The sequence below is a fragment of the Centruroides sculpturatus genome, unplaced genomic scaffold (assembly GCF_000671375.1).
Source record: "Centruroides sculpturatus isolate CEXI.00-Female unplaced genomic scaffold, Cexi_2.0 scaffold533, whole genome shotgun sequence".
NCBI lineage: Eukaryota > Metazoa > Arthropoda > Arachnida > Scorpiones > Buthidae > Centruroides > Centruroides sculpturatus.
In genome coordinates this window covers 180,071-194,978 of record NW_019384875.1, presented here as the reverse complement: position 1 = coordinate 194,978, position 14,908 = coordinate 180,071, and positions in this window count along the sequence as shown.

Sequence of the window (14,908 nt, the reverse complement as noted above, 5' to 3'; positions counted from 1 at the left end):
AAAAAACTGCATCTAAAATGGTATAAATAGAAGCAGAGTTCTTTACGGTAACCTTTTCCGTAAGGCTTACCGTAAAGAACTGTCCATCCCCCATGTTTAACGGAATAATATACAGCCTATGTCCACCCTGAAGTTCCATTCTAAATATTGGTGAAAGAATTTTTGAAATCGGATGAGTAGTTTCGGAGATTACCTGCTGCATACAAACTAACATACATACAAACATTACCTCTTTATAATATTAGTATAGATGACGCCCTCTATCTTCCCTTCACTCGAATTTTAACCACCAAATTTTAATAGCTTCAATACCCTTTATAAACATGCTACCACGCGAGTTTGGTTTCTTATTTCTTTGTTTTGTGTTTTATTTGTTTTCGCGCCTATTTTTCGTTAGGCTCACGCAATGCTGTTTTTCTTTTTGACTCCTATACCTAAATTTTGTTAGGTGCGCTCAGTCTTATCAGAAAGCACAGACACTATCGTTTTGATACCTCTGTATATGGAAAAAAGTCATGGCCTCCTATTTTTTACATTTAAATGAACCCTATTACATTTTTGGATTCCTCACCTCAATTAATAGAAAACAGCAGAGTTTAATCAAAATCGATTCAACAGATTTTGAGAACTAACACAATTCTGTAAGCCACAAAAGGCTTTCGCTAATGCTCCACCTCAACAAGACAAAACTTTGGAATCGTGTCAAATTTAACTCTTTGAGTGTTTTTACAAATTTTCACGTTTTGAGACCTCCTGAATCCAAAAAAGTCAAAAAATCCAGCAACGAGTTGCGTAACATTCTCGGCTGTTAAGACATTCATTTAAAAAAAATAGCTTTTATATTATTAATCATAATATTAATAAATAAATTGCGTGTGGAGCCATCTGTTATGATATTTTATCATAAAAAAAACTTTTGATATTATTAATTATTATAAAATGGAAAAACGCTTAATTTTAAGAATAAAAATTGTTGACATTTACAAATTTTTAAAACTCATTTCAATCCTTAAAATTAAGCTTTTTCCTATTTTAATAATTAATAGTATATAATTTATTTTATTATAAAATCTCATTAACAGATGGCGCTACACACAATTTTATTTGAAATAATTAGTTTATTTATTTATTTCAACTAGTATAGAAAAATATGCATCTAGCAGATTTAGATTTTGTTCTAGGGAATTTTCCTAACAAAGGTGGGCAAAGCCGTTAAAATGTGAAAAATAATATTTTTTTCATTGTTTTAGGCCACGATAAGAATTCCTACCTGTGGAAGATAGCATTGGTATTAAATATTTCTATTATTAAATAAATATTAAAATATTTGTAATTATTTATGTTTAAATATTTTAAATTTTGTTTATTAGCCAACCCATTTTCAGTACGCATCTGAAGAAAAAATCCACAAAAGTTTTAAACTTTTCAAAATTCTTCATAAAAGACTAAAATTTAGGTAAGTTTTTAATATAAATATTATAATTGTTTATTGACTGTATATTCTTGCATATAACCTGCATAAAATTTTTAGAATGAATATAAAAACCTTCGCATAACCAGTGAAACCATTTAGGAGTTTTTCCCTAAATTTAGAGAAAATCAGAAAAATGAGGGAATTTAGAGGAAAATGTAAAGTAGAAAATGAGTGAAGCTTGTTTGTAAAAGTGTAGAATCGAGATGACAATGAAATTAATGTGCATTTGTAATAAAAATTTGTTTTTCTTGATTACCAAAAGACTACTAGTTGTTTTAGAAATGCATTGCACCTGGAGTAAAAATATTTAGGGAACTTGTTTCAGTTTTATGAGAATTTCAGGACAGTTTAGTTTTCACGACAAAAGATTGGCAATGCTGCACATAGCCAACACCACACTACCACGCCTACAGCTAGAAGCAGTCGTTGCTCCGTAGACTTAAGTTCGTAATTACATTTTAAAATCGGCATATTACCCGGCCCGTTGCATAACTTTTATTCTAACAAGGGAACTATCGGAGTGTCTTCTAATAAATTTGAATAAAATTTAGTTAATAATTACGTTAAAAGTATACAAACTCTATTTTAAATTTGTAGCATTCACTAAAAGTGTTGATCAGAGTTATTAGCATTCAAATGATGCACTATTTTATAGTAGTTTAGCACAGTTACGCAAATTTTTAGAAGTGAAAGGGTCGCGGAGGAAGACGGCAATANTGATATTATACATCTTAAAGTAAAAATTTTATATTTTAACTAATAATTAATAATTAAATAATACGGAAAATTAATTTTATTTTATTCCAAGTAAACTATTTATCGATTTTCTTTTTGTGATTCCAAGCCATTTAAATCATTAAAAATCCATGGTTAACTGATTTTTGAATCATATTTTTTTTGGTTATTTAAGCATAACCTTTATCAATATATCTATAGAATATATTTCGTGTATGCATATACTTTGATGTTCCTTTAAAATATTCTTAAAATATGATACTGACTTGTTACTGCTGTTAAAAAGCAGGTAATTTTGATACTGATTCTTTTAATAAATTTTTATCTTGAATTTCCAGTCACAAAGTCTGCAAAGTTATAATTTATTTGTATGCATATCATAACATTTCTTTGCTGAAAGGTTATTTATTTATCCCCTCCCTTTCTATGACCGAAAAAACTAAAATATAGATAAGAATATTTAATTACTATGTGTTAACGTGCTCAAGGTTTAAGCAAATTCCAATATTGATTCATATATTTGTCAATTATAATTAAATTTTATGAATAATTTCAATATTACAGTATCATTTTCAATATAAAAACCAAACTTTCTTGATATATTTTGCCAATTTTTGTTGAGTTTAATCATGAGTTAATGTAATTATCATATGGCAGAAACTTAGTATTAATAGATGACTTTTTTAAATTGTGTATAATAAAGCAATATATTCTGGATAAGTAATGAATGAAGATAAGACAAATAATAATGAAATAATTACTTCCTCATTTTTCCTTCATTATTAACATTGGACTGATAGTGCTACTACAAGATAAACCAGGAGCTAGAGAAGTATTTAAAGATGCAAACCTGTGATAAGACGTTGAAATTTCAGTAAAAAAAAAAAAAAAAAACAGAAATCATCATAAATTATAACTGGTTTAAAATACATAAAATTAAGATAAATTTTGATAACTAATAAACCGTATTAATTATACAGGAAGTCTTTAATGACGTAAACACGACGTAATAATACTTCATAATTTTTCATTTGTATCTAATTAATGTGTTGATTATATTGTAATAAATTGCAAAATTAATGTTTAATTTACGCAATTAGAAAATATTTCAGTATCTATAAAATTCACCATGAATTAAAGTTTAAAAAACTAAAAGTATTAAATAATCTATGCATATTAATCAATAAATTTATTTCGTGTAAGAAATGCACGCAAATAATCCAAAACTTGTTTTAAGATAAAGTGTGATAAAAATTCTGTTTTTTTCATAATTTTCTGGAAATCTTTTACAAAATTACAAACTTTCTGTACGGTGAATTAATTAATTCACAGAAAATAAGTTGTATTTTATCATATGTTGGGCATTGTTAGGCTGCAATTTGAAAAAAAAAAATTGTAGATCTATAAATTCCCACTGCCGTCCGTTCGTCTGTCTGTCTTTCGTTAATCTCGAGAACAGAGTTAGATGGATGAAAGATGAGACTAGATATGGAAACCTTATGGTCAGATGTCGCGATTAACATTACACGAATTTCTGGTATAATAGATGACATCTGCTTTTTATAATATAAACCGGAAGGGGCATTATTCCAGTTCAAAAATTTTTCCCAGAAAAATGTTAGATAATTGACACGACTACATTATTAAATAAAAAGTATGATTTACAGGGGCAAGACACTACTAATTTGAGGTGCTTGCTTTTTGTATGAATTGCTTATATTTTACATAAACTCTTGTGGGAAAATAATTGTATTAAAAAATAGATTTCAGAAATATAACGGGCAGATAGGGTTATCCATGTTTTAGGGCCTTTCGCGTAAAAAAATTTGCATTTTCCACTTACTATTTTGAAGGTCATCTTTGTATGTACTGTGCCAAGTTTTATTCGACCTTCCTCTCTTTCCATCAAGGGAATTAGAATGCCTATCATCTACCATTATAATTTTTCTTATTTTATTTATTTTGTAGCGATAAATATTTTATAAGAGAGATTTTCATTAGTGATTGTGTAGGTCTAGTTATTATCGTATCTTTTAACTCGTTACGAAATGTTGAAGAACATCTGGGCTAGAAGACCGTCTTTTAACGATTCTCAAGACAATTTCATAAATTTCAATTTTTTTCAATGTTTTACAGTAATAATAATGAGAGTATTTCATGAAGAATATGAAAAAGTATCACGTAATACTTTCTTTATATTTAAATATATTCGTTTTTAGCAACCATCTTGTAATTTTTAAAGAATTTTTTCGTGTTAGTAAAAGAGTAAATATAATACTAATTACGAAGGAAAAGCATAATTAACTTTTTTTTTTCAATTTTATTTAGGTCAGCAGAAAGGCCATTAAAGTTTAAAAAAATGATTAAATCAGTTATTACAAATTAGCATTTTTTACTCAGGCTGAAAGATCGTATTATCGAGATTAAAACGTAACTTTATATATAAAGAATAAATATAGTTTTTATCCGGATAATTGTTTAAGTAATGCGATATCAGTAGAATTACGTTGTATGGTCAATGACAATTAGGTTCATTAAAGATGCGCCTGGCCCTCGGTCATTTAGCCATAACGGATTCAATAGAGTAATCGTTTTGACTGCCACTGCACTGTAGAAAATTTGGAACTTTTGGCACGTGGATGGTCAATAAACACGTCATCAATGGTCAAAATCATACAAACATTTGTTCTCAAACTGCAGCTAGATACATTTAATTTGAACTTGACACTTTATGGAAATTAACACACGTTTTAAGTAAAATGCAAAATGATAACTATATTCATTACGAGCAACCATTAACCAAGAAAAAATTTTTTTAAATACCGTGATGTCGACAATCTTCCTATTTCTTTTCATCATCTTGAAATTCTTCATTACAAATATATAAAATTCCTGTGGTTATTAATAATTATTAGCTGTATTCTAATTTCATGGAAAACTGCTAAACAGGCTGTCTCGAGTTGCTATCGGATGTTAAAATGATCACACCGTAACAGCCATACTCTAGTTTCACTAAGCCCAAACTGTATAAATCTTCTGATCTGCAATGGATGGTCACGTCGCATAGGATCGTAATAAGAAAAAATGCCTCGATCCTTATTAATTATCCTTATAAATTATGCTGCTAAACAATTGTAGTTAATTTATCTGTTGCTATTTATATTTACAGATTTTCGATGTGACACTGGCTCATCAGTGTGCCACTTGGTCAAAAAGACTGAGGACCACAACTCTAATCAATACAAAATTAACACATTGTAGGGTGTTCAGGCCTGCCTTGGTTATGTCCATTTTATGTAGGACTGACCAGCATTGCTATAAACCAGTACGAGATAAAGAATGCGGACAATTTTCAACTCCTATTTCTGGCGATAAATTAGAAGATGCAGACTAAGTTTGGTCCTCGATCTCCACGTCGGTAAATCTATATTTGGCTAATTTAAGTATATCTAACATTAAAATAGCAACGTATTCACACTTTTCTTTCAGTAATTACAGTATATGCATAATTAATTTTTAAGGTAAGTATGACTATGGACTCATTAACTTTAGTTATGTAAGCCTCCTTGAAACTTCCATATAACTATGATAACACGATTACCTTTCTATATTCGCAAGCTTCGATTACACTGCTTCTGAAATATCGACAGGTTATTAAATAGAGGACATCTGCTTTTTATAATTCAAAAATCTGATAACAAAGAAAATTTTATTTTATTTTTATTTTAGACTGTTTAATCAGATCCTACAATTTACTTGACCTCTTTCTAGTTTAATTTGAATATTTTGTCACGATACATCGAATTGGATTAGCGGTATTTTTACTTTATTTATTTATTTATTTATTCTATTTATTCGGATATACGAAATTGTTAAATACAAATTTCCTTTTGCACCTAACAGAATATTCCTTTAATAATACTGTATCGAAAAATATTTAAATATAGTTAAATGTCTATAGAACATTTAAGTACAAATTCATTTAAATATTCATTAACTATAAATAATTGTATAGGTAATACCCACTTTCATTATTTGTGACTCTTCTTATTGGAGCACTAATAGGCCTTTTTCCATATCCATTGTGAATTCTATTATAAGGATCTTTAATAGGAGAATGCAGACAGTCGGTGACTAAGGCCCTATATCCTTCTCTCTAAAGCCCTATATAAGTAGTGATAAGTGAGTAACGGGGACGCAATTTTCCGGTCAGTACAAAGTGTGTTCAGTAGAAAATAATAAGATTTTTGCTTTAATTTTTCAAATAAGTTAAATATAGACTAAAACTAAAAACTTGGACGTTGTCATTTCGACTCCACCTTACCTCGAAAACGAAGTCATGAAGTCTCATATTATATTATATTTTTAAATTCCTCATTGCAATTAATAAAAAATGGCAAAGTTTTATCAAAATTTGATAAATTTTGTTTCAGGAATATTAGAGCTTTCCTGTTAATTTATCAAGCAGCATTTCACGTTCTGCATATTCTGCATTCTACTTCATGTTCACAGGTAAAGTTGTGGCATTCTACACGCATTGCCACTACTTTACCTATGTACATGTATCTAAATAAATCGGATAATTGTAATTAATGTACCCTCCCCCATTCAACGCTGTCTAGAGAAATATTTAGCATTCGAGATGCAACCAAAACTGGTTTGATGAAATTTCGATACATGCGAAACATTTCAGTAAAAAATTATTAGTACCAAAATTCACCACTGGCATTCGTCACTCTGTAAGCAACAAACATTTTATTTGTACAAAACACGCAGCTGCGCAGATACCTTAGCAATGCATGGGATACAATCCAAATATGTAAAAATTTGAAGGTGTTTTCGGTCGACCTAATTGACCTTCGCCTTTTTTACATGCGCTATGATACTATCTTTCAGAGCTGTTAATTTTCAACATGTCCTCGATTAACCATACTTTTTAAATATCCTCACAAATAAAAACTGCTCTTTTGTTGCTGACAGAGCGAAGTGTCATAATAACGAGTCTTCATACCAATTATTTTTACATAAATGTTTTAATTATCCCGAAATGTTACAACACAGGATTTAGTTTCATTCTGACTGCTAAATCTCTCTGAGGACTGCTTTGAATACTGATACTTTTAATTACGATCATTCTGTACTTTCCAGTTTCAATTTTTCGCGCGTGGACACTCACCGGGGCCATTTTAGGCACGTTGAGGGTTCGGCCAGATCCACAATGGAGTGGTCGAGTGATGAACATCCCAGACCATTCCAGAACGGCAGGTTTACACCTTAAACTTGTTTAAATTTCCTAGTTTAAGTGTAGTGTAGGTTGTTAAACTAGTTTGGCAGCCGTTTTTTAAAGACGTCACATTAAATTTAACAAGGTTAAACTCGTTAGAAGGTAGTCAAGCTTCTTCATTGGACAGAGGTTTGGAACAGAACCGGATTTTAGACGTTATTATGTATAGACAAATTTAATTTTCCTGATGTAAATGTCGTATCAGTATCCTAAGAGAGTAGATAGCACTGTTTGAAAACAACAAAAATTGTTTAGATATTAAAACGACGTTATTAAATATAATTTAATAAATTTAGTTATAAAAATATATTAGTATTATATCAATATTAATTATTAAGCGTGACACTCCCAAATGACGCAAACTCATTGTTTTTTACGTTATTAAATTTGCTGTTAATTATGCATTTTTCAACTTTGATTACGACGTTAAAAATAATTCTTTGTAATCTGTTTATACTAGAAAGAAAATGATATTCTATTTATTTCTTATTTAATTAAATGAGATATTCTGTTCATAAAAATTCATTTTTATTTAAAATGTTAATTTATATTTCTAAATATAATAATTTTAGAAATATAAATATCACAATAAAAATTTTTCATCGTGAAAGGACCTTTATTCCCGTGCCGTTAATCTTAAGGCGAAACTTACACCATTGTTTTAATTGTTGACGGAACCAAAGAAAGAGATGCACACGAACTTTATTAATTTAAACATTCATATTTAAATTAATTTTTTGTACATATGCGTGTATTTTGTATTTATATACTAAATAAGAAAAATTTCTTTAAATGACTTTCATTTTAATTTGCAAATTCTATTTTATGCAGACGCTAAAATATAACTTTGAACAAAGGCATCTGTTATCTAAGACCTGATTGAATTAAATAGAATTAAAATAAATATATATTAATTATTTTTATAGAAATTTTTACCTCTGTCAACTATACGAAATTGCCTATATGAAACTATGAAATTCTGTCAACTGTGACTTATGACACTGTACTCCCTGTATCTATCCATTCCTCGAGCTTTAACCACCAAAATTTAATAGCAGCAACCCCCAATACACAAACGTCCCTGCAAAATTGCACAAATTTTCGACAGAAGAGAGGAGTTAAGCTTTAAATTGGTGAACAAAATCGCGCCCTCACACAAACATCCATACATGCATAATAATAATAATAATACAATTTTATTTTTATTTTGCATTTCTCGATGTTTCAAAGTCTTGAAGTCCAAGAATGTAAAAATTTCAGAGGGAGTCATTTCTTGATCGATCGCCATACTTTCCCTTTCCCCCCTCATACTATACAGCAACCAGGAAAGTAAATATAATAATAATTTTGTTCTATAAAACACATTTTTTCTAACAGCTACCACGTTAAAGAAATGTTTGAAATGATTCTTCTGCAATAACAAAATACACACGTTTATGACTGACAAGTGATTATCTTCGTATGTATTGCCCCCTATCTGTAGAGATTTTTTCCTATTAATACACATGAAATGAGCTTAAATATGACTCTAAGCAGTTGAAATTCAAGCAGTATATAGATATATACTGTATATATAAAGGCTACGGGTCCATTTAATTATTTGTGGGATTTTATTTGAATTTCCAAACTATGTACAATAATGCCTCGGTTTTCGTTGGTTGCCTCGGATTTCGTCGGTGTGCCTACATGATCTCGCTGCTAATCTTGCGAAACCACGGCGTTTTCCTGTCAGTATGGCGTTGTATCTCGTTGTGTGAGCATTATCCCGCGCGTCTTAACAAACAATGGGCGTATTCAAAATCTCAGAGTGCAGCCAGCATTTCTCAGCACCTCTGTCCAAAATCTCAGATGACTTCCGGTTGCTGCCAGCGTGCTTCAAGCAAACCGCAAGCATGCTCGGTACATCAGCAAACAAGATGGCAGCCACCACGATACTCGTAAGAGCTCTATTTTGCGTTGAAAGTTTTGAATTTAATTTATTTGTTGATGAATAAACCCCAAACAAATTAATATTCGGATTATGGAAATAATTACCTCGGTTTTCGTCGATTTCGGATTTCGCCGATTCTTTTCGGGCGAATTATCGACAAAAACCGAGGTATCACTGTAGAGTAAAATAAAACAACAATCACTACACAGTGATTGTTGTTTTATTTTATCGCAATAATTTTTAGGGAAATTGTCATGAAAATATTCTGCACCCTTGGATTTACAAAGAAACATTTACGATCATGTTGTGAACACATTTTATCTATAAAGTAATTTGGAAATAAATACATGTACATGTCCAGTTTATACATTTGACATATACTATATGTAGGACAGACGTATATTTTATATACACAACACATGACATGTAGCGTATAACATTTCATATTTGCAATACGTCTGATAACGTAAAAACATACAAGAATGCTTAATGTATGTCACATCTCGGATAATTAATGTTTGTTTGTATCATAATATGAGAGTATTAAATTTGTGATAATATTCAAACATATTTTATTTAAATAATTAGTTTAATTTCTTTTCAGTTTTATTCTTTACAGGGTGTAATTATAATTGTACACATTTTAGAAGCGATTTCATCATTCTCGAACACAATTGCATAACATAATAAAGATAAAGACATACTAATTTGCTTTTCATAACTGTTACGTTATTAAAATTTCTTAGTAATTTTGCAATTAGCCATTTTGTATACGTATACATTTTTATAAACAATAAGGAAAATCAAGCAGTAAAGAAACGTTATATTTATGTGGAAAAAAACTATAGTTTCGAAAGCGATTTACAATATAGGAAATTATTCTTTGTAACGTATACCATTATACACGAAACGTCAAATTCACTGAATAAGTGTTCGGAAAATTAGTAGTAACACATTGAAACGAATTTTACCATCTGAAACCGTGATGGCTCCGTGACCATTATTAACTTCCACTTGAGCCTAGATCTTTGCTCACAAACTATATCGTGTTCGGGCATGTTACATTCCCGTGATTTATAGTAGTAATGAGTAATTTAGAGTTCGCAGCTGTAGCAGATATTTTTTCTGCCATGGTTTCCATCATCTGTCTGACGATTTATGTAGTCTCGAAGAAACAAGGAACAATAACCCTGCAAAATCTATCCCCGTTGTCGAGAATGGTGGTGCTTCATGCATAGGTTCAGTAGGCAAATACATGGTCATTTATTAAATCTCTGGTAAACTACACATTGGCTAAAGCGCTTTTTACTACTTTTCTCATCTTATGAAACCAAAACGGTCTCCTTACTTCTGCCAGCAACTCTCATACACCAGCGTGCATGAATCATCTATGCCCTCGTTTAATTAATGTCAACTGACAATTAGATGGTAAAATAGCTAGTTAGCGTTCAAAACTTTGTATAATAAATCTTTAGTTTACACGTCGCGTTTGAAGTTTGATGTTTCTGCTTGTAAAATATTGGCAATAATAATAAATTTTATTTTGGATTAGACTTTTGAAAACACTTATGTTCAACAGTTATGTTAAACTATACTCGGTATAAATTAGGTTCAATAATGGAGAACTATGCATATAAATTGACATTGGCGTTGAAAACTCCGTAGATCGATATAGTGTCTCAAGAGCTCCAATCAATAACTCTGTGTTGTGAATAAAGTATGCAAAAAGATTGGTCTTTGTTAGAAAAAACAAGCATTTTCAATTATACTGTAGTGTTAAAACAACTTTTATGCGTGAGAATTATTTATTTGTGGGCATAATTTATTGTGTAAAATAATCAATTCTTCAATTGAGATGTAATCAAAATTTTATTTTAGTAGACTAATAGTAGATTGAAAGAATTTGTAATAATTGCAATATATTGATACAAGAATATGAAATTTGGAAATATGTATTCTTTCATTGTGTGAAATTTCAAACAAAAACGGAAAGATATCTGATGAGATTTAAATCCTAAAAATATAAGATTAATTAATCATATTTTTAAAAAATTATTATTATGTATTTTATTTTGTATTATTATGTACTATTACACTAAATTGTTAAATATTACTTATTATTTAAGTGTTTATTACTTATTAACAAAGGGTGTAGCTTAAATGTAAATTTAATATTTAAATTAAATTTACATTTAAGCTATACCCTTTGTAAAGAACTAAGTTCGTGCAACAATTGAATTGAAATTCTGGCAGATCTTTATCTTCGTTAATATTTTATCTAGGGCTCAAAATACTTTACGATACGAAAATTCGTGAATTTTATCTCTGACGGTTACTTTTGTAAATTCATCCACTTTTGTCTGATATATTACGGTCTTGGAGTCCATAAACTACTCTTACGTTTCGTGTGACTTTCTTTTACATTGATGGATCGTAGAACGGGATACTCCAGCGTATTCAGCAGTTATATTTATAGTTATAGAGATTTATTTGAATTAATGTTTTAAAAACATTCATAGCTATTTGTCTAGCTATGCAGTTTAAAGATTTCCCGCTAACATTTCTTCTAAAAACACAACAGAACCACTTTTGAAGTGATAAAGCAACAGCACGCGAATATGTTCTTTCGAAAGTTACATACTGTGAGGCATTGTCGAATCATTTATTTTCAGTGAAATAGGATAAAATGTCTCAAGTTGCTCTACTTATATATCCACAATGAACGTTCTAGAACAGCGGTCGCCAACCCTTCTGACCTCAAAGACTACTAAAGTCACAATTTTGAATCCATTCCACTAGAATCTAACGTGCGTGTTTTGGTACGAGCTGCGAAATGGCTCCTTTTACACATTTATTATGCGTCGAGACCTGTAAAAGCGTCGATAATCGTCGATTGGAAGGGACGGTGGAGGGAGAATCGTGGATTTTGCGATATTTCGAGGTGAGTCTTTCATTGTTTCTTTCCGAACGTTGGCCGCGTGTCGATGCAACAATGCGGTTGGAGTGTTTCCACCTTTCTTTGGCCCGGGTCTTTTTCTGCGAGCGCTGGTTGTGGGTTTTTTGGTTGCTCGTTTCTTTCATCTGTCGGTCTCTTTGCGTGTGTGCGATGTATCGCGTATAGTGCTCACCCGCGTATAACGCGCACCGGTCTGCCCCGGGCCCCCTGGTTCGCATACCGCGCCACGTTTCTTTTTCTTTTTTACTTTTCTCTTCGATTTCGCGTGACGCCGCCGCGTATAACGCGCACCGGCCGCTACCCCGGCCCTTTCCTGGCTCGCATACTGCCCAATGTTTCGTTTCTTTTTTGTTTTTTCTTCTCCCCCTCTTCGATTCGTGCTTCTGTTACGCGTGAGTGGTCCACTGTGAAATTTTTAAACGACAAACATCCATAGAATAATGATTATAAAAGTTCCTTCTTTTACTTTATTAATATGAAATTTACTTGTTTAATTATAACAAATTAGTTTGCTGTTGCTTGCATGAAATATGTTTATGAATGGATTCTTGGCTTTTTTTCATAAAGGACGAAAATTGCACTCATAACATTATTTATTGTTTTATTGACATTATGATTTGATAACAGACGTGTCGAGTTTGGTTTTAGATTCGAATATGAAATCCTCAATGGTTGAGTAAACGCAATCAAGCATTTTGCATTTCTTTCGTAATACTTCGCGTAACCTTGAGTTAATCAATGTCCAAATTTCTCCAAGGACTACCAAAACTTCCTCGTGGACCATCAGTGGTCCACGTACCACCGGTTGGCGACCACTATCCTAGAACATTTTTTCCCAGTCGTTTCTATAAAATATTGAAATGTGTAAATTTCAAGTGACAATTTGACATTTAAGAATTCCCAATCCAGGGGCAAACGGTCATTTGCCAATATTCGCAAGAACACGCAGGAAGTTTTGTTCTAAATACACGCTGTGTTTACTGAATCTTACTGTATTTCTAAGAATGGTTAACATTTCTTATTGAAAAGGCATATGGCTTATTTCCTCACCGACTGAACTTTAGAACATCAACAAACTTCAAGAGAACTACTTCGGAAAACCAAGGATTTGGGAACTTTATTACTCGATGAACAGTATAAGTTAAGGTATTTATCCTATCCGCTCACTGTTGTACTCTCTCTCTCTCTCTCTCTCTCTCTCTCTTTCTGCGTAAACTAATCGCGAACTCGACTGTAACTAGAAAACGGAAATGGGAAAAAGATCAATGATGAACGCGATTCACGTAACTTATATTTAGCAATATACTAACTTGGCAACCTTGAATTCTGATGTATAACTAACTTAGATTTAATATAAATAAACGGTTATTTATATTAAATCTATCTTTGAGTGCAGTTTCTTCTGTTCTTCTCTCCGTTCACTCCATTGGGTCCAAACCTCATACGTAAATGCTTGCGCGAACTTGTGGTCTCTGTATCGACCTATGTCTAAGGATACAGTGGTGTCATCCTGACGTGGTATCGAAGAGATACCGACCCAACGGTCACAAAACTATACCTGCTTCTAAAAATAGCCTCTCACTATATACACTACTGTGGGGAAACAATAGATAAATCTTAGCGAATTCTGTCAGGCTTGGATACTATTTTGCGTTTGCTGACCACCACTTGTAAAGGTCTGTCGTCCGATCTAGGTGAACAGTTTTCATATAAAGTGATACAAACAGTGATATTTTTTAGTAATAAGGACTATTAGTAACACAACTTCATGTAACAATGAACAAATAATGCATGTCGTCACACGATCTACTCGCAAAGAAAACAAATGCGCCTGCGGTGTTGCTACCGCACCCACCTCAATGAGACAGGTCGTAATTTGTCACCCGCGAAATGTACACATATTTTGCCGAACCTTCGGCCACCGAACAGTGGCGTGCCGTGACATTTGATGATAGGAAAACTGTGTTTATGTAACAAGCCGACTTCCAGGGGCAATCAGTCAGTGATGGTCTAGGGTCCCATTCGTATTCGTTTGTTCGATAAGCCAGTAAAAACCGTAGACTTCTCTAAATGTATTTTTAATTAATAGATTACCTAACGCACTTAAATAAATAAGCAAGTTCAATATGATTAACTCTGTTATATTAGATTTAATAGATTCTCTATGCCTCTAAATGCCAAATCTTGCTTCGATAACATCTACTAATTAAAATATAATATATCTATTAGCCGTAACTATCTTGTTATAATTTTCAATATTTATTTTATAGTGTACTAATGTTAAATTCTATTCTATTTTGATTTCCAAATTGCTTTAATTTTACGAAAGAATCGATGGGGATTTACGATTTTCGTGTTTTTGGCCAGCTTTACTAAAATTATTTAAATCGTCAAAGCTATTCTTATGCCACACACAAATTTCATTTGAAAATAATAGGCAAGGTCAACAAAACAATTTTTGTATTTTTATGCATCCACAAAGCCATTTTACATCTTCATAAATTTTATCGTGAAAATGTCGAACAAATT